General features: G+C 38.8%; 1 protein-coding gene across 12 annotated transcripts in view; it reads left to right on the top strand.

Moving 5' to 3' along the window:
• Positions 1 to 27,324, top strand: part of LOC102109397 (poly(rC)-binding protein 3-like) — a 505,286-nt gene that overhangs the window by 315,472 nt on the left and 162,490 nt on the right. For all 12 annotated transcript variants that reach the window (XM_088065654.1, XM_088065665.1, XM_088065659.1 and 9 more), the window contains one exon: positions 16,186 to 16,268. The gene's annotated coding sequence lies outside the window, so the exon portion shown is untranslated. The remainder of the gene's footprint in view (positions 1 to 16,185; positions 16,269 to 27,324) is intronic.

The following is a 27,324-nucleotide window of genomic DNA, read 5'->3' as shown; positions in this document are numbered from 1 at the left end:
TGGGAGGAATTTAAATGGTGTTCACGTGGGTTCACATGAGCCTAGAGAAGTCTGAAGGAGGGAGATACTGGACATAGTGAAATCCATGGTGCAGGTGGAAAGGAATGTGTTGCCAGAGATGGTGCTGAATCTTTTTACAGTAAACTGATCGGTAAGGAACAGCTCAGGAGGGACTGACTTTCAAGAGGAGAGAGCTTACAGTGGTGTGAGATGCTCAGGTTGTGCAGTCAGTAAGTCCATGTCTCTACAGGCACCAGTGCATACTTCACAGACATTTTCTGGATTTTCACCTTCACAGGGTATCCCATTCTCTGTCTTCATTAATGACAGCAAATCCTATGTCTGGGGCAAGCAGGCTGGCTTGGTTAAAGGCTGTGTTTAAAGGTATGATTTCACCTCCACTTTTGCTGCAGCCTTCCTGGGAAGAGGGAACAGTGCACCTGTCTGTCATCTCTGCTGACAAATCATTCTCCCCTCGGCAGCTTTGTTTTCCCTGCTCCTGCCCCTGTTGGGAAAGGAGCTGAAGGAGTCAGCCTTAGCCCACAGCTCTCTGCTGGTACCCGGTACATCCTCTTGTTGGCCGCTCACATGAGCTGGGGGCAAGAGGACTGACAGGTTCCTGATGCCAGGCTCAATGTAAGGCATTTCTTACATCCCCCTCAGTGTCGTCAGGCTGCAGGGGCCACCACTGCTGCTCACAAGGGTTTGGGTGTTGCACAAGGGGCATGACATTTGGCAGCTGTCTCAATTTAAACAAAAAGGGGCTTCCTGATGCAAACAGATACATGTAAAGATAAGCACTTCGTGATGGTACCAATTCATATCACAGGCTTGTTCTTGAAACAGACACTTCTAAAGAAGAAAATTATGGTATCAAGTCTGTGTGTTACCTCCAGGGGCTGGAACAAGTTATTCATTCATTACACATTTATGAGATTGATTATTCATCTGCTAATGTGTCTAGGAGTACAAATGCCTATTTACTTAGGTTGGTGTCGCAAGGTATTAAAACTCTGTAACAACATAGTTGCACGGAACTTAATGGTCTTATAAGCTTTACTAGTAACAGAAACATGTTTCAACTCTTTCCTTTTTGCATATCATGGAATTCATTGGGGATACAACTGAAGAGGTTTTCACAGGTTGTAAAAGTAAAGGGACTCAAATGATCAGGAAACCCATGCAGATTATTTGGTAACATTTTTGATGGACTACCCCCCCATCCAGGATTTTTTATTGAAATAAAGTTTTACCTTGTTTCTAACCTGAATCTTCCTTGTTGTTGCCTGTGTTCACTGTTTCCTGTCCTGCCTGTTGTGGGCATGAAGAACCCTTTTGTTTCATGCCCTCACCTGAGTCTTCCTGTACTGAGAGAAGCAGAAGGATCCTTTTATTTCTCTTGCAGCCTGGTATGTTAATAGATAGAATTTGCCTTTCTTACAGCAGAGTGAAACTCAATGCCAATCTTTTATAAGTCTTAAACCCTTTTCCATTGTTTTCTTGCATAGGCACTAGTTTTTCAAACTGCTGTTACACAGACATTCAGAGAGAGTGACTGATAAATTAAAAAAAAGTGTGAGGATCTTATAGAGGGAGATCAAATCTCCTCAGCAAAATAGCTGGTGTTCGTCTGGTGGTAACTGGAGTCTGCCATGAGGGCACTTGCAGCAGCATTTTCAGCTGTATGGGGTGAGCCCTTGAACCCCTGCTCTGTAACCTCACTTCTTGTAATCCAGGCACTATCCAGCACTTGTTTAATTCATTGCTATTTATATGTCTTAACTACATTAAAGGATCCTCTTAAATATCTTACCTGCCCACAAAATACTGTCCTGCCTGACCATTTATGCAGAAAGGATTTTCACTGATGACTTAAGAATGTCATATTAATGCTAAATTCTGCAGCAACAGCCAGTAAGAGCAGTCCTTGGGACACAGGGTGTTAACACAACCAGCTATACAAATTGGACTAGGCACAGAGTGACCTGGGAGGAGGTAGTCATTTCCAGAAGTGTAAATTCATAGCAGGAAGCCTCCTGTAACTCTTGTGACTAATAGAATTTAAAGGGAAGTCTTTAAAATATTTATTTGGAAAACTAATATTTAATATTTAGTGTATTTTGTGGTAAAGGTAGTGCCATCTGGAAAAAAAAAAAGCTTCTTTTTAAAGTGACACATATTACTTAATTTCTAACTTTTCAGGGATAATTACATAAATTCACTTCTTTCTGTTTGAACAGAGGTATGATGACAGTTCATTTCCTCTTGATATTCCTCTGCAGAAGCCATAATTCCCTCCCTTGCTCCCCCACTGAATCCATTTTGCTTTCTCTGGGCAGAAGAGAGTAGGAGGTTTAATGGTGCAGTGGAATCTTCTCTTAACATCTGAACCAAAAAGAGTCATCTGAGTGCAAGTCTTGGTGCTCTTCAATTTGAATCTTTTCTCCAGCAAGTAAACATTTTAACCAAAGTGACAGTTTTGCCTCCAGAAGGGCTCATAGTTACAAAAAAATTTCTTTTTATGTTTACCTTCAAGTCCTGACACTCCAGGAACTGAGGTAAAATTTCACAGAATTTAAAATTTCACAGAATCAACAGCAAATGACCTGACACATGATTTCTTTTCAGGCTCTGGGTATCTCTCACTGGCACTAGCATCAAACTGATCTTAGCGAGCAAGGCATGTACCTTGAAGTAGCTGGTATAATCTTTGCTGTGCCAAAATAGTTCAGTGGTTCACTGCAGCTCAATTATTTGTTATTTGCTAATTTATTTATTTTTTTAAGGAATGTGAGCACAGAAACTTTGATATGATTATATGATGAAAATAAAACATAGCTTAGATATGGACTCAATACCTTAGAAATAAGGTACAGGAGAAAAAGGTTAAATGTTTCAAATGTTCTGTGGAAAGAAGAGTGAATTCTGATGTTCTGGTCTGCCTTGAAGGATTTTCTCTGATAGCTGGGAATTTATTGATTGAATCTGCATCATTCAAAGAAGCAAATTAGTGCTTTGCTGTCAGATTCTGAGAGTTCCATGCTGTGATTTGATCTGTTTAAGCAAGTAAACATCTTTTTTTTTAGTCTTTTCTTATTTGTTTTACTCCAGAGGCACAGGAGTAGTCTTCCCACCTTGTTTACAGCAGTGCTTGAATACATTCTTTGCTCAAATTATAGAAAGAGATCAATGATAAGGGATGTGCTCACTTCATTTGTGCTGTAGACAAACTACAAGTTTATAGAAAAGACCATATCTTGATTTCTGTTAGCCAGATTTGAGCACTAGTTGAAATCCCTGGAAATGTTAGTGACTAAGAGTTATGTCTGCAAGGCTGGACCATGGCTCTGGTGGTCAAAACATGTGTAGGTCCTGATTCTGCCCTCAGCAGATGGTTGGCTGAGGTGGTGGCACCATGTTATGGCTTCAGCAGGGAATCCTCAGTAGAAAATGTCGGTATCAAACCACTGTACTGGGCAAATAAAACAATCTTTGTGAATATTACTGAAAGTCATTGTGGTTTTATTTGCCAGCAGTGGGGCTTATTTCCAAATGTACCTTGATATAGATGCATTTCTGATCATTCTTCCTGGGTCTTGTAAATCTAACAATACTAGACAGATTAAGCTCTTACTATAATCAATATATATTTTGATACATTTATCAGTGCCAATAATTTCTCTTTATATTAAGCATCTCTAAAATGTAACCTCTGTCAAAATCATACACCTACAACTGAGGGAAGCAAGGAGCATTGTGGCTTCTTGAAATGCTATGAGTGAGAAAGTATATTGCAGTGAATGGAGGAAGTCTATTACAGTAAAATAGAGTCTGTTCTTACAGATAATGTCAAATTCACTTGGCTTTCTTTCTCATTAGTGCAACCAAAATTATGGCCTATGCTGGAAAAAAGTAAATTTCTAGGAACTGAAAAATACCCCTATCACAGAATTTAAAATTAACATTTTAAATTGACAAGGGTTAAAGGAAAGACCATTAGAGCTGAATAAGCATTTCAGAATGTAGTCTATACCTCAATACACATCCCAGGAAAATCAGTGCTCAAAATTTTTGAAAAAATATTCTTCTTTTTCACATTTGTTCTTAATGCTTAGAAGATTTTATACTATCTTCAAGGAAGATGTTCCTTGGTGTTTAGAAAGCTGTCCTGGTAAATACTGGGAAGGCTGAAGGTATCACTTGATCCCTTGATCCAATGTGTTTACAACTGGGGAGGGGCTGTGGAGGCTATCCCAGATTGTCCTGCCAGTGTGCACAGTCCATGCTGTGGGGAGGCAGAGCAGCTCCAGGGCTACACACCAGCTGAGTTGCCCAGGATCTCTAAGAGTGCAGCTTGTAAATTACTAGCAACCCCTCATGATTGTTTCCACAATTTGTTTTATAAAATATGCAAACCACCAAAGCTTAGTAATGTGGGAGCCCAGCACTGGATGCTTTCTGACTTGTGCTACATCACTACCAGGGTGACAACCAATGTAGCTCTGAGATTAATGGTCTTATTGAAGATGTGACCCGGTGTATTCAGATAAGTCCTGACCATGCCATTCAAAATCTCTTTTATTTAACTGCCCACTTATTCTGGTTTTGAGTCCCTCACTTTAGTGCATTACTTCATATTCTCTGCTCCACTGCAAACTTAGAATAAAGTATTGGGGGGCAGCTGGTCAGTACCCAAAAAATCATAGCAATATCCTACTGCAGGTGGCCTGACCTCAGTTTGGAAAGTTGCATCTAGGAAATTCAAACAGTCAAGAAAAAAATATGAAACCTGCTTTCTGATGAACATCCTACCAGGAGAGCAGCTGGGGGAAACACTAGGAGGTTTTTTCTGGCCCATTGCTTTTGTAGCTCTTGTGTTCTTGGTTCTGAATGTGCAAATGGAAGCAGCAGTATAGGAAAGAGACTTTTTCTGTGCATGCTAGGAGGCCACACTTCTATGCAGGGAGACTGCATTATTTCAGCCTGGTATATGTTTTATGTATCAAGAACTGGTTTCAGTTCAGGTAAGATTCTTCTTGAAGTTTGGTTGGAGTTTTTTTCAGTTCAGTTCTTCCAATCATAAAGCTGCATTTCAGAATTACCTTTATGCATCTGCTATTTCAGGAATCAACTTTCACTTGGCGTATGGTGAATATACTGCACTACTTCTTCAGCTTAATACCCAACATTCAAAACTGAGCATTGTGAACCTGGATGGACAGCAACATCCTCACTTATGTGTAAAGTTCAACATGTGCAGTTGCACAAATAAAATAAACTCACTCAACAGGGGAAGTGTGAGTCAACAAAACAAACCAAGGCACTACGCTAAAACAGGACCAAAGTATGCCTTGCCCACTGCAATCCAAAGCCAGTTTTTCCAGGTTCTCTGAGTACCAGAGAATAATCAAGCTCACAGTGCGTTTCTGACTTCTATTTATTTTTAAAGACCAGAGAGTAATTAATTATTTTTATTTTCAATTGGGTTAATAATGCCCTAAAAGAAGCCATGATATTGCACATGGAATATCTGCATCTATTTTCAGATGGCTAACCATGCTGTTTAATACCTGATTACTAGAAACTGAAGCTCTTTGCTTTTGTTCATGCTTCTTAGATGTGGCTTCTTCCATGCAGTTAAAACCAGATGTTTTCACTGCTTTTAATTGGTATCTTTCTGTTTGTTCTGTACTTGCCTAATCAGTGGTATGTCAGCCACATGAAACTCTTTAGTAGGTATTTGTCGTTTATATTCTTTTAAGGAACACTCTTCCATACAAGAATAAAGTCATACAAGTTAAAAACATCATATATACTTTTTAAAAACTTAGCATTTTACTCAAATTAATATATTTTAATTAATAAATTTTTGCAATATTTGCTCAAGTGTAGAACAGTGTTTTACATGCAGATGCATACAGAGGTACATGATCCTTATCCTTGACCTTCAGATTTCTCTTTTTATATCACCATTAAACACCAATCTGTTACTAATGCATACTTTACAATTAAAAGTTTGTTGCTTTAAAAGCAAAGGCAGTTTCCTGCCTAGTTGTTAATTAATCTTTATTTAAGACACCTAAATATTTATGGGGACTTACTTCTCTTTTCATTATAAACACTGTAGTGCTTCAAAGAACTTACATGTTTCTGAAGAGTTTTCACTTTAACCACAATGACTACTCATAAAAAGAATTCAACACCTGTCTCAATCCATAGACTGTGATGTTATTGCAGCTGTAGGCACAAAGATGTGAGGTTTAATGGTGGCAGATTGGTAGGGAAAGGGTCAGGTTTCCCTTAGGCCTCATTCTCCCCCAGTGAAAAGTTGAACAAAGTGCAGGTAAACTATTACTGTGCCTGCTAGCAAGGTCCAACTAATACAACTAACACTGTGCCAATTGCACAGTTAAGGGAACAAAGAAATATTGGATTGAGTGCTTAAGCTTCTGCCTGCATCAGCATTCATTGTGCCAGAGCAGCACACTGCTCTCCCAAAGGCCAGCAGCAGGGAGTGGCAGGGGGAGTTTTGCCAAACCAAGTTTTGGCACGGTGGTTCCTGGTTCCTGGTTGTCCAGTATCTGCACAGAGGGCTGGGTTATGCTTCCGCCCTCAGCCCACCAAGTGAGTGTACTTCAAACCACTTGGCCCAATCCCCAAGACAATATTTTAGGCTATTTCAAATTTGTTGAACCCCTGCTTATCTTGCAGATTTTCCCAGGGGTGCCTGGACCTGAAATCATCAAGTGATCCCTATTCAGTATGCAACCTTTAAATTCCCCCAGCTGCTTAGTGCTTTTGGTAATGACGCAGCTGTAGATAGAATAGATTCTTCTTTCTTACTTTACAGACAAACCTACCCTGGAGCTGGATGGGAGGAACTGGCCAGCAGTAATTCCACAGATCACTTTCTCTGACCTTTCAGTCTGTAGAGCCATTTTTTCTCTATCAGCATTTCTCTTTCTTTTCTCTTTAGAGATGAAGGGAAAGGTGTTGAAAAGCAGGATACAGGTGGGAAGGCAGTAGTTTAGGCTCGTAGTCAGGGATTTGCAAACTAAGTGTGATTCTGCATCACATATTCTGCAGGAGGTCACACTTAGTGGTTAAAGAGGACCCATAGGAAGGTCTTAATCTGTAAGCAATGGAAACAACCATGCCTTTCCTTTTGGCACAAGGAAGGGTAAGGTGGACTTCTGTGTGCAAGTTAAATTAAAGAAGCATCACTGTGCTTCTGCATGGTCAAATTGCCTTAAACAATGGGATCACCACAGTGTTCTGGGAAACACAGCAGGTAAAATTGCTAAGCGGATATGAGAAAACTGAAATCTAAATTGTAGTACAAGCAAATGACCTGCTGCTATAAACTGTACCCTTACAGATTTGCTTACTGATTGCAACATGCTATTTATCATGTGTATAAGCTGTAGATTGATCAAGATTATTTGTTACCATTTATATCTTGTTGGAAAGCAATGGGAGATCACTGTTTGAATGAGGTAGATTACTGCCAGTCATTCTGATATGTGAAATGAGGAAATTGAACAAGCATTATTCTTGTCACATTCAGCTGAGTTATTTAACTGAAATCATGGCTTAAAAGGTGTGATTTTTCACACTGTTTAACTGGAAATATTTAATGTAGCCAGAGATCAATATTGATGCTTGAATAGATGAAATATCATTTTAAGTATTGCAGGGCTGAGTAAGGATAACGTAACAGTATAATTGGTGATGTGTGGTATGCATCAGGAATGTCAGCTGACCATATTAAGTGAAATCTTGCTCATCTTAATAGTATGAATTATTTCAAGGATGTCACTGAACAGGATTTTTCTATAAAGCAACATCATTATTTTAATATATAAGTGAAATGGGACTGTGCCCATAGATTCTTTTAACAAGGTATATATTCATGTATTCTAGTCCTGGAATAAAAATAGCTGGTTAAAAATTTGATAATATGTTAACAGTTTTCTCTTTCTAGTATACCTATATCTCCTGTACAGTGAGTTCTCTATACAAATTGTAAGTCTGTGTTATGACTGTCCTGTTTGGCTTTGCTGGAGGGTGGTACTTTAATGAGTGTCTTGTGGTTTTAAAACAGTAACTAAAAAAATTACTTATTTCTTGCTGTGAGATATGGATTAGAGCAAGAGCAAAACAGGCTTAAAACTTAAAAAGGAGTAAAGGAAATTTATTAACAAACTACAAGAATAAGAACACCAGAATCAGCTTCCAGAAAACCCTTTTTATCCCCTACTACCCACCATTCCCTTGTTCACATGACAACAGAGACAAAAACTTTGGAACTTTGTTGTTTAAAACAGTCCCAATTCTTGCTAGAGTCTTTTCATCACTCTTTGTAGAGAAACAGAAGTCTCTTTCTGCTAATCTATGGAGTTTCTCACAAGAAAAACTATTTCTATTATAGCTTTCTATTTTTCTGATGCTAGCTGCCCGGAAATCTTGTCATCAGAATTTACTCCTCCCATTTCACATCACTCTGAGGTGTGTATGGGCCATGGGTTTAGGGATGTCATTTTAAGGATGAGTTATTCAAAGGCAAAAGTCTTCTTTATCTGTCTTTGTGAGCTCCACTGGAAAACATTTTTCTCATTGCCCCCCAAGGCTTCAAATTTTCGCTTCACTCTGTTCCAGCACTTCACTGTATCACAATTACTCTACTTTTTACTCAAAATCCACACTTTGAACACTCAATTCCTCCCTATATACTCTGTCATGAATTAAAGGAGTTTTTTCAAGACCTTATTGTCCATCTCTATAGCTTTAACAGAAAAATATTTCAGCTTATAAAGCATCTCCTTATTCTCTACCTTTTCTGAAGCTTAATTCTTTTCTTTACTGTCTCTGATAGTTTATAAAGTCTCTTTACATGTTGATTACTCTCTTTTTTTTCTCTCTGGATAAAAGGATTAATCTGCAAGTCTCATCTGGGTAATGCAAGGGTTAAAATCTTGCCCAGACTTTGTAGATGGTTCTGTGATCTCTGCCGGAGCAGAGATCTGTCTGCGATGGAAGATTCCTCATGGCTGCTCTAGAGAGTGTGGTCGCTGTCTCAGCCTGCTGCAGGTCAAGAGCTTTTTTTTCCTTTCTTTACTCGGCAGTCTCTGGTGAATTCAGTCACAGCAAAAACTGCAGCCGAGCCAGGGACCGGCCTGGCCCGGCCAGAGCTCAGGGCAAGCCCCGCAGGCCCCATCTCCCGGCCGGGAGCCGCTGGGCCCAGCCCAGCCCCTGCCCGGGCCACATGGCCGGGCAGGGGAACGGGAGGCAGCTGGAGCTCTGTTACCTTTCACAGCCAGGAAACAAAGACAGAGAAGACTGCTCTGACTTTACATCTTAAGGAGGTGTTCACAGGTTGACTTAACTTTTTAATGGTCAAAACTGCTGTCAATTCTTAGAAATGACTGATAATTGGTCAGGAGGAAAGACTCCCATCAGCCACCAGCAGCTTCAACTTAGCTCCCAAAGCCATCTTAAAGGTAAAGCCACCCCATGACATTCCACCCCTAAGTGTCACTTTTGTGATGCTAGCAATAACTTTCAGCAATTCACAGTGAGACTTTAATTTTCAGTTGCCTTCTGATAGCATCACCATTTCATTAGCCTTATTTTATTCCAGAGGCAGAGCAGTTTATCAGATAATGAAGGCTGAGTAAGCCTCACCTATGTGACATGTGGCAAGTTATGTCATTTCTCTGTCCTTACCTGTTAGATGTGTCATTTGTGTAAGTCAGTCTGCAGTGATGGTACTTGCACAGCACCTGGGAGAGCTGACATAAATTTGGCTTCTAGTTCTACCCCCTCATTGCAAGACCTGAGGCTGTGGTGCAGCCTCTTTGTACTTGCACAACACTGCATCTCAAATAGTAAAGGATTTCAATACCTACTGTAGAGAAGTCTTTAATGTTCCTGCTGAGCAGTAAGGCACAATAAGCATGCCAAATTGAGATGGTGCATGAACTAGACAGTCTCTCAGAGATTCCCTGCTCTTAACCATTACTGATCAGTGTCTACTGCATAGAGAAGAGACTATCTCCTAGAGAGTGTGTCAGGGAAACAACCCTTGTTCTTTGCTCTCTGCACAGTTTTCATTAAGTGTCAGTCCAAGCTTGTCAAACAAGAATACTGTACTGACAACCACACTCTTTTTTGTCCATCCATCCCAAGGCAATGCTTACTCAGAATGTTCCTCACACGCATCTTTGTGTTGCATGTGTCCTTATGAAACTAAGCTGAGACAATTAGAAAAGTTTAAGCATTTAAGTATTGCTTCTTGACACACTATGGAAATCTTCAATAAAAAACCAGCTTGCTCATAGATGAGGTAGCACAGTGTCTGCTGTCCCTAGAAGAAGAGCACATCACAAGCAAGAGTGCATCACAGGCACAAGAAATCTCAGTGCATTATGGACAGCTGGGACCAACTGAACAATCAGTATTGAATTAAGTAGGAGACAGCTGGAAGGACTTGAAATCTTTTGCTCTCTTGTCATAGATACTGTGATATTGCCTGTCTCTCTAAATGAAATAACAATAGGGAAGCCTCAGGGCAGATTGCCTGCTTCCCCTCTCTTGGGGAGTATGCCTTATTTTGCTCAGCATATTAGAGGTGGCAGATCCATTGTAATGCAATGTCAAAGGCCTTTGGGACTTAAAAAATGTTGTATGTGTGGTATTGGAAGGGGAAAGAAAAACCATTGACCCTACCAGATGTGATCTTTTCAGGTGGTATGTATGCACTTAGGCTGACCAAGCTTAACGAAAATGAAATCATTCCAGATGATTGTTCAAACTTAGAGCAAACAATTATTTTAATTGATTGCTTCCATAGCTTTTAATCAAAACTCCTTGAGGAATATGTCAACCTTTGCATTACAGATTACGTGATGGTCCCAAGAAACTTGTTTGCTTAAAATCTGATTCACTTCTGCTTTAACATTTGACAAAAATTATTGTTAGATTCAAACAGCTATTTGAGAAATACTTACCTGTGTGAGGAAGCACTTTGCCATGATGACTGTTTTGTACTCACACAAACAACAAATCCAGGTGCAAACTAGAATGGTAATTTTTTTCTGTTTGTGATTCAGTTATTTTTTACTCACCTGTATCTTGCTGAAAGTTGTTTTCATCTGTTCAGCAAGTAGAAACATTCTGCTTACTATGAAGTGGCCATTCATGAACAGTATCATTCTTCCTCCACCATAAGGAACATAAGGCAGTAGAAACAATTGTTAACAATGCATAGCCAATAAAAAACAGCTGACAAACCACCCACAAGCTAAAACTTTCCTTGTCCAAACAATACAATGCATAATTAACAAATGTGTCTGTAGAAGTCTGCCCATTAACAATTTCCAAGTGGAAAATCAGGCTCTATAATGCATTTTCTGACTATCTGTACTGGATGTAGTAGGACAGTAGGGATGCATCCTCATGCTCTCAGAGAACAGAATTATTCTTTGTCTATCTAAGGGTTGCTCAGAGCAGTTCAGTTTAAGTTAACTGAAGGCATGGAATTGGTGAGTATAGCAGAGGTGCAACAAACCCAGTCTAGACATTTTCATTGAAAACAAAGTTGCATAAATATATTGTCTGCTCCAAGGATCCAGTGGGCTGATCTTGGCCAGTGGCTAGGCACATACCTGGCAGCTCTCTCAATCCCTCTCAAGAGAGGAGCTCAAAAATCTCATGACTCAGAATCAATTAGATCATTTACCAGCTACTGTCACAGAGAAAACAAACTCAGCTTGGGGACTTGAATACCTTGCACTGGACCAACAAAACCCTGCTAGCTGAGATACCAATCAGCCTGAGTGGTGACCTTTTAGAGTGGACAGTTGTTGGAGTAAGTACATGCCTGCATAGGGAAGTCTTTTTGCTTGGACAGAATAATGATTTTGTGCTAATTGAGGTAACCTTTGAAGGAGCTTATGCAGACACACTGATTCATACATAAACCTCCTTTGTTTCCCATCAGTTTTGAACAGATACCATTTTTTCTGTACAGAGTATGAATTTCAAGAGCAGTCACTGTTCCAATGCACGTAGTTAGAATTAGCTTTTTCTGCAATATCTCTTGAGTCTGATTTCCCTTTTTTTGGGCAAGGCTCTTAGGAATTGTTCCAGCTAGTGTGCAAGAAAATCTTTGAGGGCAGAAAATTTTGAGTTTCACTGGTACCTTTGTACAACTTCACAATCTGGGGTAATTAGAATAAATGAAGGGTTTTCAGAGTTCTTTACAAGACCATCCATAATTTAGGAAATAAAAAAATAATACAATGATAACTGTAATAATCCCCTGTACAGACAGGGTCAAATGAGGTCAAACAGGTCTGTCTACCTAAGCCAGTATCCCACCTACAACAGTAGCCAAAATACCAAGTTAGCTTAGCCTAGCACGACATATTCAGCTTTCAGGGTGTTTTAGATTTTAAAAAGCCATGCAAATATTTTTTGTCCTGAACAGACATTAACCGCTATTAAAATAGTGAGTAGAGTAACCAATATTAAAGTACTGGAAGAAAATTCTCCTCGGTTTTTGGTTCACTTCCCAGTTGCTGGGGTCACACCAGGCTATGCCCCATCCCTTCTCCCATCTTCTGATTTTCAATGAAAAATAACATGGGTAGGTAGTAGAAGGGAGTAGTGGTAAGAACCAAGGTTAGTGATCTGGGCAACCAAGAGTTGTGGGGCCAGAAATGTCCCACAATTTACTTGCCACCTACACAACCAGAGATCTAGTCAGCCAAAGTCTAGCCATCTAAGTCTAGAACATTTCCATCATAGCCTTCTAAAAGCATTTCCTAACCATGGCCTTTTATCTGATCAGAAGCATTGGCCATTCCATGGTGGAAGTTGCAAGCCCTTCACCTGTAGCATGAGTCTCAGGTCAAAGTTTTTAATAGATCTGCACCAGATGAACAGAAGGTGCATACAGAGTTCAAACAACCTTACTTATTCACTAAAAGAATGGTATTTTATCACAACAATAAACAGAAAGTTTCAATTCCATACATCCTATGTCTATGTATTTGTCTGGAAAAATCTCTATGCCTTCCATCATGAGACACATGAAACAGTTAAGATGAAGACCAGTAAGCACACAAGAAAGACCATTTCCTTCTCTTTTTGAGGGCAGAAAATTCAGTATAATTTCTTATTACCATAAAATAAGAGTTTTGTTTACCAGTCCCTTTAGTCTTCAGTAGCAGTTGGATGTTTGGATGCCAGACCTGAGGATCCTCAAAAAATCCTAGCCTAAAGCCCTGGCCTGAGTAAGCTGCACTATTTGAACTTAAAACAGTACATAAGCCTCTCTGGATATGTTTATAGAAATTTAAAATCACATATTTGCACTAATGCTCTCTAACATCTACATGTTGCAAGAGATGGTTAAGAATTCAGAAAAAGAGCAAAATTAATGAGAAGAATTGCAACAGCTGTATTTAAACCAGACCAAAGGACAACCTCCCTTGGTATCACCCTACAGCACTCTGTAATGCTTCTTAGCCTGAAGGTTTATACTGTGCAGCTTTGGGTAAAACACAGACCAGCACTGGTCAATGTTTCTTTTACCACTACAATGACTTGCTTTTTGAAGCCCACACAAGTTTGCGGCTTCCCACCACATCCTGTGGCAATGAGTTCCACCCTTTAATTGTGATCCTTGTAGAAAGCATCCTTTCTTGGGTTTCATGTTTTAAACTTGCTAACTGCTCATTTAATTGTGACTGCTTCCTTTGCTATGAAATAAAGTGAAAACCGTGCTTTATTCACTTTCTCAGTACTGTTCATGATTGTCCTGGGGCTCTGTCACAGTCCTTTTCCTCATTTGTCCCTCTTCCATATGAAAATCCTAAAGCCTTTATTTTTTCTTTCCTAGTACAGAAACCATTAAATACCTTTGATCATCCTGTCACCCTTTTCTTTATCCTTCTATTGCTATCCTGTCATTTTTGAGATGAGATGACTGGAAGCGTATTCAATATTCAAAATGCTAGGTGGGCAATGGATTTCTTTGGCAGCATTATCGTGTTTCTTCCACTGTTTTCTGTTCTATTCCTAGTATTTCCTAATATACTGCTTTATTTTCTTTGACAGTTGATGAGGATTTAGGTGACATTTTCATAAGGCTGTCTCCAAGCTCTCTTTCCCAACTAGTAGTTAATTTCACTGTGTGTTTATAGATTTCCCAGGGTACAGGTAGGAGAGCTTAGTTATTTAGCCTTGAAAACACAGCTAAATTACAAGAGAGGTTGGGCTGTAAATGAGAGATTGTTGATAGAATTTTGTACTTGCTCAGTTCTACTGGCAACTTCTATTCTTCTAGGTTTTATTATACCAGAGGTTTCTCTCATGTGTGTGAGGCAGTGTGAATATTTGCCACGGATCTCACCTTTTTAGTGGGTTGTTGATTATTTTAATAGAACATTAATTCTAACATTAAGAAAAGAATGCATTCAATGACTTTAGAGAGTGTTTTGCTAATTTTGCCACTGCAAGGTATATCCTGACCAAAACCAAGGGAATCCAAACAAATGCAGAATTGTCTGCAGTACTGACTTGATGGGGATTTTATCCCATAACATTCAATATCAGGTAGAGATGCATAGCTCTTCAATCTTTTTCATAGCTGAAATGTGCTATTAGTATCATAATGATTGCTAAAATGGAGTTCTGGAGCTTAATGAAATCTGGAATTAAATAAATCACTTCAGGACTGTAAAAACCTAGCTCTGAAACAACTTCAAATAGTTGTTTCTAAAAGAGTCATGACAGAATAAATATATTGCTGCAAGTCAATCAGTCTCATCTCTGACTTAAAAAATATTGCTATGTTATATTTCAATAATCGCTGTCAAAAATTTCTTAATGGGCCAAAGACACCTCAGTATCATATCACAAGTAGAGATCTTTTTAAATGAGGTTTTCAGCTGTCTCTTTTCATGGAGTGGGAGTCACTTGACTTTGTTACCATAAGCTTTTGTTTTCAAATTTGTGTCTGCTCTACAGTACAGAAAGTAGAGATCCATGAAGTTTTCCTGTTAATGCAGTTTTCTCTGAGCAACATTTCTTCTTCTTACTAATTCTGTTTATTACTATATGTTATAGGCAGAGTTTCATTACTATAGATTTTTTATCTCCATTCCAGTTGAAATCCTGGGGATTTTGGAAAGATGGACAATGGAAACATTATTTCATAGCTGTGGTGGGCTGACTTTGGCCAGCAGCCAGGCACCCATCCATCTAGTCTCTCACTTCCTCTTCTCAGCAGAACATGGGGAGAAAATATAATAGAAAATCTTGCAGATTGGAATAAAGACAAGATAATTCACTGATTGCCATCATAGGCAAAAAAGAAAAAAAACAGACACAACTTGGGGAAAATTAATTTAATTTTTTCCAATTAAAAATAACATAGGAAAGGGAGAAACAAAGACAACACTAAACCCACTTTCCCTCTAACACTTCCTTTTCATAGGCTCAATTCCACTCCTTAATTCCCAACTCCCCTATACCCTTCCACCACAACCTGCATAGATGGAAGCACTGGTCCCAGTCTTTCAGTTTCATTTTGATTTGGAGAGTTAAGAGGGCTTCTTAATAAAGTCAACTCCCCTGTTAAGGACAATTGGAAATTACAAAGCTAGACTTTAATGTAGAATAATGTTTGAGTACAAAGGGATAGTCTCAGCTACTAGACCACAAATTAGGAGGCCAAATACATTAACTAGTCCAAAAGGTAGCAAATGAACTCTTAGTCACCTGTTTGAAAGACATTTAGGGACATGATTTTCTGTGCTTGTTTTGGAAAGTCATTTACTCCAGTATATTGTTTCTTAAACAAGAAAGGAGTCAGACTTCTTTCATTTTCACTCTGTTCTATCAACTGTAAGAGCTTGGAACTGTAGGTATGCAAGATAATAAGTTATATAATTACTCTTCTCATTGTTCTGAATCCCTATGCACTCCCGGAAGATTGATCTGAGCAGTTCAACTTCTGGAAGCCCATAAAATCCCTACAAATCCAATGGGGAAATAAAAACATATTTTATGAATTAATAACCTCATAAAATGGGAAAGCAATCTATGTCGGCCAAGTTTTGCTTTAGTATTTGATAGGTGAAAAAATTACTAAATCCTTCATTCTTTTTTTTTCAGAGCATACTCAAGACTTCTAGATATCTTGAGACTGTAAAAGCTGACCACCAACAGAACGTTTTTAAATATCATTCTTCTGACAAGTAAGTCCTTCATTCTCAGATTTATTTTTTTTTTTCTATGTGGTATTCCTGACCTGGATTTTATTTTTGTATTTATTATATGGACTATCACATTCATTTTCTGGGCCAAGTAAGCATGAGTGCAAATTGAATAGTATGGAACTCCTCCTAAATTTCCCAGCTAGAATGAAACCTATCAGTATTACAGATAGAGCTGAGATAAAGCACTGACTCACCTAATTATCCCAACTTGCAGAGCCAGTGGAACTGAGGTCATATCTCTGGATGTTTTGGGAAACCTTTTGCCCTTTTTTGGTTGGAAAAATTAAATTACTTAAATATTTGTAGGTTCTTGCTGGACTTAGGGAAAGAAAGCTAGAAGAACTTGGAAACTGCTGAAAATAAAAGTGTCTGAGGAAAGCCTCTACAGTTATAGGACAGAGTGTTAGAAGAACTGGTAAGGATTGGGAAAAGTGGAGAGGAAAAAAAATTTACATTGGAATGAGGAGGACAATCCTTACTAAGAGGAATAGAAAAGAAAGTTCCTTCCTGTTCAGGACTTGTTGAGGAAGAGCTTCAGAACTTATTAAAATTTTAGTTTTCATAACACCCTGCATTTTAAAACACAAATTTATTCTAAACAATATAGTTCACTTAGCCTAACTTCTTAAGTGAGAGATCTCTTTTAGAGCAGCTCCAGAGAGCACTGCTCCAAAATATAAATGGAGATTCTCATAGCACTACTAAATTTCATCTTTCTTTCTAGCTTCATAAAATTGCTTTAATTACTATGTTATTTTCTACTTCCTGGAATATATTTCACTTATTTCACTTCAGTGAATCTAATAGATTTTATGAAATGGAGAAAAAAACCCCACCTGGGGTTAAAGGTTGGTTCAATTTTGACAATCATGTTATATGACTCTGTGATTGATTGGTGTTGAAATTTTAGGACTTTCTTTCTTTTTTGCCACTGCATATTTCTGAGATATTCTCAGAAGAGAATACATTTAATTTAGCTCATATAGTATCAAATATTGTATGACCTTGTATATCATAATTAAGCAAGTTTACCTACCAGCAGTCTCCAAAAGAAAAGTCTTCTGGTGTATTACTTCTTATAAGTGAAGAAAAAGTGATATAAAGAATATGCACTATTTAATAACTGCCCATGGGAATAAAAATTTTTGATTTTTTTATTTATAAAAACAGCTTCCTTCTTTCTCTTTGCTCGTTTGGTTACTTTTTGGGTATTTTAGCTATAAGCACACAGCCAAACTTTTGAGTCTTATTTGGGGTATTATTAGAGGATCCCAGGGTCACAGCTTCTATTTCTCTCTTCCCAGGAAGCAGAAGTATCAAATAAATCACATGTTATTAAGTGATCCACCCGTCTGCACTTCTGTGTGGTCCACTTTCCTATTTTGGCCAGAACACATCAGAGATGTGGATAATAAAAGCTTCCATATCTACTGAAGTGACCATTCAGTTGTAATTTGCTAAGAGGACAGGCTAGAGACAGCAGCTTCCATTCTTCTTGGATTTGTCTGTGAGATGCAGTTTTGTAGCCCTGTCCTGTTTGTTATGAAAAGCAGACCGTAAGGAAGATGAGGCTGTTTGACACAATGAATCCAAGCTCAATAACTGAATTACTGAATCTCTGTGGCATTAAGCATGTCAGGACAGTGCACAAAACTGATTTATCGGTTCATCAACTCAGGAAATAAATAATAAATTGTAAGTCAATCTGAATGGAGAAAACAGAGGGTTTAATTCTGAGATGAAGTGGGTGTGGAGGAGCAATTTCCAAGGAAGAAACTCTATTTCTGCTTAGATAAATTAATTCATTTTCATTAACAACATTGTGTTTTGAGGCAAATGCTACAGAAGCAAAGGAGAAGAATAGGCATATGCCCACAGGTGAAATAGTGGTGGTTTTATCTCCTTTCCTTTTGTAGTACAGCACTGTAATAGTCGCAGGGTAAATCCCCTCTTCTACTAAATAATATTGGAGCACAAATCCGTCACCTCTGATCACAGTACCTATCAACTTCCTTGGTTCTACGGTATGCACAGCAAACTATTTATGAGTTTACTTCAAACTATTCAGTGTTCTCATAAAACATTATCCCTACCCAATGTCAATGGAGCAGGTTCTAAAAAAAAATATCATAGAAAATACTTGGCAAGAGGAGTCAAAATTGAGGGAGAGTTTTTGCCAAAGATTTCAGCAAGGTTCACAATTAGATGTTTTCAGTATTTTGCAGACAACCTGGAAGCCGACTGAATATCCTCGTCAATGAAATTTGCAAATGATACCAACAGTCCAGACCACTTACTCTATCAAGCAACCTGGTTTACTTGGTAACCTCAGCCCATCTATGTATAGCAACATACTGAATCTAGGGCTGAAGAGTACTAGCTTCATCAAGGAAAAGAGGAATTTTGTTCTATTTCCCTAATCTGTGAGGGGAATATTTCAGGAATCATAGCAGATTAGCAGCTTCGCTGGAAAAATTGATAAAATAGAGCAGGGGTTGTTGCTTTGGTTGTTAGTCTGACTTTGATGAGATTGATACCAGAAGGCTGTGTTTGGTGCCTCTGCTTTAAGAAAGAGTGCTGTAAAAAACAGAGGGTCAGAAGAAATTATCATTCTGTCTCTCTTTTGTACATTTACTTTGTAATTAGTTGCCTGGAAAAGGGTTTGTTGCACTCAGTTGGTATTATTAAAGTATTCTGGCTTTCTGCCAAAGTGTAGCAGTAAATAATATGGTGGTTGACCTCGCTAGTTCGATAATCTAGACTAGGAAGTGCAGTATTACCCAAAAAAAAGTGAGTAACCTCCTTTTACATCATCTTCTCCCTGCTTACTGTATTGTTGACTGGCAGCATAATTCCTATAGTCAAAATAATGATGGGAGAAAAGTCTTTGATCACTATAATCAGACCTGTTCCACTGCTGTGAGAATATCATACGACAGATTGACTGCTACTTTGTTTACATTGGGTACTTATATTAGTAAAAGTGGACCTATATTAAGTCACATTTAAAGGATTACATGAAAATTCCTGATATATTTATTCAGATTCTTGATATTTGCTTTTTGTTTTCTTAGAAACTAATGAATGACATTTCAAATTTATATGTTTATTTATTTATTACATATATTAAAGATATTTATTCATCAAATTGGTCATTCTTTGTACAGAGATCAGTGTGGTTTTTCCTGTGCCTTGCAAGACTTTAGAATTAGCAGATTTCAGTCTCTGCCATGGAGCTTTTCCCTACAGTAGAAAGCAAGATTTTCTGCCTTTATCAGCTCTCAAGAGATAGCGCTGCATGAACTAGATATTGCATAAAGCTAACCTGAATAAAGTGAAGAAAATACCTTCTCTGAACATGCAGACGAAGCTACAGATATCAAATTTGGACTAAACACTTCTGTCAGAGGCTGTTTTTTCCAGTCACTTAAACTCTCCCAGCTCAGTGGTTTGATGGTCAGCAAGTATTTACCAACAGACACATAATACTTGAATACTGCATATTATTCAATGAAAATTATTATATATATAGAGAGAGAGAGAGAGAGAGAGAGAGAGAGAGATTGAATTTAAGAAATTTGGCAGTACATTGTTAAAAAATATTTTTTTTTAATTTTGAATGATCTTGTTTGAAATGAAAAGATAATTTAAAATAAAAATATATATTTAAAACACTCACCTATTAAAAAAATACAAACAGCACTTTCAGCAAAATCTATTCTTGTATTAAAAAATATGCATAACTTCCTATGCAGGCTGCCTGAAGGACAATGGAAAATGAAGCAAGCAGCTCTACTTTGCATGGCTATTTGGAAACCCTTGAGGTGTTAAAGAACTGAAATAGTGGCTTGCCTAAGGCAACAACTGTGTTAAACTTAGATGTTGGGTTTTTTATTTAATAAGCATAACAAAAACGCAAAATACTAAATTAATTATCTTAGTGAAAATAAACAGAATTATTACCATAAGAACAGCCAATATTATTTCTTATTTAGGGAATTTCAGAACCAGATTAAATGGACACTGAGATATAAAGGGAACATATACTTTTTGTTTCAGCTTTTAAAGGCAAAATAGCATCCCGGCAAATATATTTTAGTTCTGTTTAGTAGTTATACAATATGAAGAAAAAATAAGCTAAATGTGTATTTGAGCTTGCTTTTTTCCTAGAAATGCACCTTGAGTCTTAGGCACTACTCCAGCTCCCTAATGTAAAATCCTGTTCAAATAAGTGTAATGGATTTCCTTTCAGATATTTTTTCCTCAGATTTCTAGCAGCATTTCTGCAGTAGAAGCCAAATGGTACCAAATGCTTTGTTGTTGAAAAAGGCACAGAAAATTCAGATGAGTGTAGAAAGACTATAAATAAAAAACATTAGCCTCTGACCCAACAATTGTCCAGAAACAAGTGCAATTATGTAGACAAATGGTGCTGATCACAATCTTCCTTCCCCACAGTGTGGCAATTGCTTGGCATAGAGCAATGCTGAATAGATAGATGTGCTTTTGACATCAGCAGGATGGAATATGCCTGACCACAGTGAGATAGAGCAGCCATTGACTGGGCTGACAGCTATAACAAATAAAGATCTTGGCTCAACGGGAGATGCTGAGCACCTGTGACACTTGTCTTTGCTAATTCAGATTTTTGCAGTTGAATGCGAGAGTGAATATGAAGGGTCACAGTCACCTGTTGGGGGTGGGGGGAGTGGGCAGCAGAGGGGATGTCTGAATGAGAAATCAGTTTTAGGGAGCCTCTAATCAGTCAAGAAATGCCAGTGGCACCAGACACAAAAAAAAAGCAAAAATTCAGATTTCAAATTGTATTCAGGGATTACCTGTTCCCTCAAGATTTTGTGCTGCAGGAGGCATTGCCTGCCTTTGCCACCTGATGCTGAACCCACAGGCAGCACCTTTACTCCCTGCAGCAGTGGAAGCTTTTCACAGCCCTCCCTTCCTCCCCAGAAACGTGTCTGTGGTCCCAGACCTGGTCCTGATCCCTCAAGGGAACCCTTTGAGGGGACCCTTGTGTAATCCCCACTTTGAGGGGACACTCTGCAGGGGTGCTTGTGACAACAGGAGAAGTGGGCAGGTCCTGCTGAGGTATTGGGTCCCATAGTCACTGCTTTCATCCTCATGGATTTTCATTCCTTGAAAATCCCACGAACACAGATCTGTCTAACTTCTGGAATCTGATGGAGGGTCCTAAGTTTAGTCATGCCATCATCTCACACTCTTCCAGCTATCACAGAGGAGGAGTACTTGGAGGGAAAGGCCTTGAGGGCTTCTGGTCCTTTTAGAGGTTGAGTGAGCCTTCCAAAACGCCTAGTTTCTTTATGCTGTTGGCCAAAATCAACTGTTCTCCAGACACTTTGGCTAAGTGTCTAAACATGGGCAGGATCACTGTGAACTTCACTCCTCTCTCCTGTAAATGAAGAGTGGCTGCAGCTCCTTACAGTGCACAGGCAGTCTGCAGCTCTGCTCCTGCTCTCCAGCGGGCAGAGGCGGCTGAGCCTTCCAGTTTTGGGCTCTCCCATCCATGCTCCCATGTGCATGAATCATGGATGCCCCAGCAGCAGCCCTGACAGTGAGCATAGGATTCTGGGCTGGAAGGGTCTACGGGGTCAGCGTGCCTGTCCTGGCCCTTTGGCTGAAGAACAGTGCCACAGCACTTACAACATTAAAAATAGAATAAATCGATGTCGCTGCAGCTGGGACCCCTGGGGCTATGGAGTCTGTCTGTGACACCCTGCCCACAGCAGCTCCTCCTGGGGCTCTGGCAAAGGGCTGCAAATTCCTGACAGACCAAAGAACTTGGGACAGAGAGTGAGTGTTTATCATCTTTTTAAGCAGGAGTGCCGCTTTCAAAGTATGATTTCACCATTCTGACAGGACAGGGCAGGTTCAGTCCAGCTTAAGAGCAGTTTGGCTAAAAGCAGTCCTGTGTAGCTCAACATGCATAGTATTTTTGTACTGTAGTAGCAATAACTAGTTAAAGGTAACACCTATTAGGCAGATACAGACACATTATTGTCTGTCTTGTCAGGCTAGAAATGGGCAAAAAGCCAGAAACACAGTTCATTAGGAAGGAACTAAACCATATAATTATCCTAAGAAAATTGTCTTTGTCATTTTTTTTCTCCCTCTGTTTCTTGGGGTTTTTTTTTTCCTAATATTCTTACTATTCACTGAGATTTATATATTGAATAGAAGAGCAGAGCATCTGTGTTCTGACCTACCAGCTTCATCAGGCTTGGAGAGTAGAGAGGGAAAAAAAGAAAAAAGAAAAGAAAATATGTGAGTGTAATAGTATGAATTATTTTATGCTGCCATAAAAAAGATCTCCATTAGAAATTTACTTTTTCTTCATCCTTCCACTTCCAGAAGAGTTTTATTCTGTGTATTCAATCCTAGCTGAAAGGTCACTGTTCTCCTACAAGAGAGACCTCCCTCCCTTTCCTGTCACTCCTGGATGCTGTGAATAGGGCTGTTTCTCTAAGGCTGAGATCCACCAATGGGAAGGTGCACTGGGAGCAGCTAAATATTGCTCTCCACTCCTGGAGGTCAAGTGTGTCACCCCTGGGTGCTGCAGAAATTGTGGGAGGAGAGGGATGTGTGACCCCACCAGTCCTACTGGTTCTGACCCTACAGCACTCAGCATCCTGACCACCCTTCCACTGCACTGAGACATTAATTTAAATTAATTCAGTCTCTTTGATAAAAAGTTCCCTAGATAGGTAATCTTTAGTTTTATATTAAATTTCTTAGTGTAGACATTTAACATTTGTATTTGTATACATATTTTTCTTTGTGTAATCCTGACTTTGACAAGGCATTGATGCAAGTAACACATCTTGCAACATGAAGCAGTCAGAGGGCTGCTCATTCCAACCAAATTCTGACATTTCGAATCACAGTAATTACATTTCATTTTAGTTTTGTCTTACAGTATTCCATCAGAGTTCTTATGGAGTGAAACTCAAGTCAATGTGAATAATGCTCTGGGCTTTTTTCTGTGATACTGGGACATGCAGGAAGGCTGTTGCTGTTCCAGCTTGTGCTGTGAAGAAGTAAGAGACTAATTAACCAGTATGAAATGGCGACAGGACTCTACTTGGTGATTTCATTGGTTTGTGATCAGAGACCTTTGGCTGCACTGGATGGTTTGAGTCAGAGTAGAACAAAGAGCAGCAAGCCCAACACTTGAGGATTTGAGCTCTAGGAGGAAAGCACAGTCTCAGATCCCCTGACAGACATGTTTATGGAGAGATGGCCTGTACTGCAAGAAATGGCTGTGAGGGCATAAAGGGACTTTTCTCTGCGTGTATTTTCATACTTCCTAAATTAAACTGTGCCTATGTGCCTTTACAAGCATCTCTCTCTCTCTTCACTTGCTTATAGAAACTCAGACCAGCTGCAAGTTCTGGCTATTAATAGGAAACAGTAAAGATATTTGAAGAAAAGAAACAAGAAAGACTTATTACCTGCAGGTAAAATCTCAGAGGGAATAGGCTATAAGCAGCACAGAAAAAATCTTTAGAGTCTACCTGCTAGTGCTTGGCATGGTTTTACTCAGTGTCTGCAAAAGGACATTTGGGGCAAAGCTGAAAACACTCGAGACAGAGCAGAGGATGTGCATGTAATATCAGAGAACTCCTGTTAAAATTAGAAGAATTTCTGAGGAAAAAGGAATAATAATAGATAAATACTGTTTTGCTGAACAGCTACATCACTTTAATTGTAGTCTTTCAAGACATCTAACCTAAAATAGATCAGGAGCCTCAGAGGTTTCAGACTGATGATTTGAAAGTATGATAAGGTTGCACACAATCTGTTAATTTTGGCTTAACTGTAATCTTTTTTATCCTTAATTATTGGGAATATTTTCCATGTATTGCCACAGAAAAGGACATACTAGACACTTCTAAAATGTGGCTCTTGTAAGGCAGTGAGAGTGTGCATATCAAAATGACCAGAAAGCGACCAGATCAGTCCCCAGCAAATTAAGGACATGTATTCACTATGATCGTAATAATGATAGTATGTTTTATAACATTAGATTTAAGCAATTGTTATTTTAGTCTTATGGAACAAGGAGTGCAATCACTGAGATTTAACTTTTAAATAGTGGATTTAACTGACACTGCTTGAAGAATATTCACAGCCCTTCAATAGTTGGTATTGTCTCTCCCCTTACCTTACATTATTGTTTTAATTTAAACTAGCTCCCTGCTTTGTGCACAGAATTATTGACAAAAATATGTCTTTCTTCAGCAAATTATTAGCCAAATCATCCTTTTATTTACAAGCAGCACTGTGCTCCTGTGCCCTAAATCTTGCTAGTTGGAAGAGTAGGAGGGGAAGCAATTTAATTAAGTTAACTTTATTGACACACTGGAGCTGTTGTTTAATAGCATGGCCCCTTGGAGTGTAGTGCAGGTAAATTGAATGAATTCCACAGAATATCACTTCCCTGCATTGCATACCTCTGCCAGGCAGTTTGGGATGAGCAGCCAATCAGGAAAAAGGTTTTTCCAGCCTTGCTGGTGTGGCTGGCATTTCCCGTTATGCTCCGAATGAGGTGCCGAGTGCTACCCATACATTCCTCTCAGAGTATTGAGAGGGATAACTCTGGGACTGTGTGTTGTGCTCAGCTGCTGCATTTGGAAGGCAAATTTGTGGACTGGCTCTTCAGCCATGTATCCAAAAATGCCTTTTTATGAAGGAGGAGAGCTAGCGTGTGAGTCTGAATGAAAGTGCTGTGAGTAAACTATCTAATATTAAAACCTCGACTCATTCTGCATGAGAAACCAGACTCCAGAAGGATAAGAGAAATTTTCTGGAGATTTGCTTTTCATTAAATATTTGGGAATAAAAAGAAAAATTTAAAAACTTCTTAGTTTAACAGGTTTTTGATAAAACAAAAGCTGCAAAGGCTTCCACTATGCATTCTCGTATACAATGGTGCCTGGTACTATTTCAGTTACTGTTTCTGTTGTTAAAAATCTTTGTCCTAATGTCTTATTGGTATATAAAATGAGTACAACTGCTCTTCTGCAGCTGACTGGAACACACAGCCTTTTCTGTACTGTTCTTCAACACTGCTCACTGGATGGTAAAAGACAGTACCTCAGTCTGTTGCACCTGTACTTTCAATCATTTCTTTTAAAATTCAAGCCAGATATGTAGTTCTGCAATGAAACAGCAACTTCCTACAGCTTTTAACCCTTAAATAATTTAAATTTCCTTGATTAAGGCTGTGACCCAAAGACCCAGTTTTACAGTTTTGCTTGAAGAATACAGCTACCCAGATGGTTTATGCTTCACTCTGGAAAATAAAGAGGTAGAACTTTAATTACAATTTATACTTTTCTCATACTCAATTAAATGTTTGAAAAGGTTTTTGTGTAACTTTTATCTTGAAACAGTTTTTTATTTACTACAAACCCTGTTTTTAATTTTAAATGCCTGTGAGATGACAGAGCAGGGCTGTAGGGGAGAGGCACTGTTCTTTCTGGCATAGACCAGAGTAGTTTAGAGACACAGGCAAGTTTCAAGTGTGTAAATCCTTCTTTAGGTTAGACTTGTGCACCTTCTAACAATCACATTTAAAGAGTTGCAGTGATTTTTGCCCCATGGCAGGCTGATGATAAGACTGACTGTCCTTTAGAATGTCATTTCTCATGGCATGCAGGCACTTTTGGGGGTAGATGGCCCTTGGGGCAATCATTTTCAGTTCCTTTCCTGACCTTTATGCCCTAATATGCCACGGACATCCTCAGAAGTGCTGCCAGGCACTTTTAATATAGAAACCCAAGCTGTGGTGCAGCCTAGCGAAACTCCAGGCACTCAGAATCTGGCCCTCTGCTCTGAGCTCTGGCCCATGATGTGAAGTCCAGAAGGTTAAACTGCTTTTAATTCAATGTTAGTTAAACATGGCTTTTGACTGGCACTGCCTGTTTGTGTGTTTGCAGAAAATGATGATGTCTTGCATGAGGAGCCCCGAGCAATTTATTAGCTGATATTCTTCAGTGCCCTATTACTTTACTTTCATTAAATCTGTGCTTTGGTAGCCATTGCTTGAAGTCCATATTCCATATCTGTGCAGAAGAAAACTGCAGTTTCTGTGCTAATGTTTGTGTCTGAAATAAAAATATTCTGAAACCTTATTGTGTATCTAATAGAATGAGAAGAAAACGTATTTCCATTATGCCACTCCACAGTTCCTTCCAAGTGCAACAGACAAATCACAGTGAAACATAAGTGACTGTTTTCCTGCATAAGAATGCATATTTTATTTTTAGGTAAAGTTCTTTAAAAGTGTTAAAACACAAATAAGTGCCTTCATTTTGGTTTTACTTGATTACACTTTCAAAGGACTATTAAATCAAGGTTTCTAATATTACTTATTTTGTATGTTTAATTTTATCTTAAAATTAATTGTGTAAATTAATTGTGTAAATGTGTATATCAGTACTAATATAAATTAATATTTACTAATAGATGGTTCTGGATGGGGCACAGAGCTCATGCTTGACACTATTTTAGACTTCTATGTGTGTATTTTTTGGTGGGAAAATTCAACTTAAGTGTCTCCCACCACTCTCTACAGGCTTCCACCTCTCTGCACCTTTCCTTCCCGTTGTGCTGGCATCATTTTTTTTTTTTAAGGACTGAACCCTGAACTGAGTTAGCAACCTTGGAAGATTACCCATCTCCTTTCTTATTCTCAAAATCCTTTATAAGGTAAAGCAATGTGCTCATCTGGTTTGCAGTGTAGCCTCCAAATCATTGGTCCAGTGCAACTGAATAAACATCATGGGGAAGTGAGCTGACTCAGTTCAGGCAGGCCAGGGAAAAGTGCCCATCAAACTATCACTGGATTTTAAGACATGCTGTTTGCTTGATGGTTTAGCCTGAAAACCTTACACAGACACACTTAAGTAATAGTAATGGTGGTTTTTCTGAGTTAAATCTTTGCTGAAAAATTTAGCCAGTACAAAAACAACAATTAGGGTTAGATTTAGTTTTTGAA

The sequence above is a fragment of the Pseudopodoces humilis genome, chromosome 1 (assembly GCF_049639895.1).
Source record: "Pseudopodoces humilis isolate 2021_Gansu_Grassland_sample_001 chromosome 1, ASM4963989v1, whole genome shotgun sequence".
In the NCBI taxonomy this organism is placed as follows: Eukaryota; Metazoa; Chordata; class Aves; order Passeriformes; family Paridae; genus Pseudopodoces; species Pseudopodoces humilis.
The sequence above is the reverse complement of the archived record's forward strand: the minus strand, read 5'-3'. Positions and strand labels throughout refer to the sequence as shown.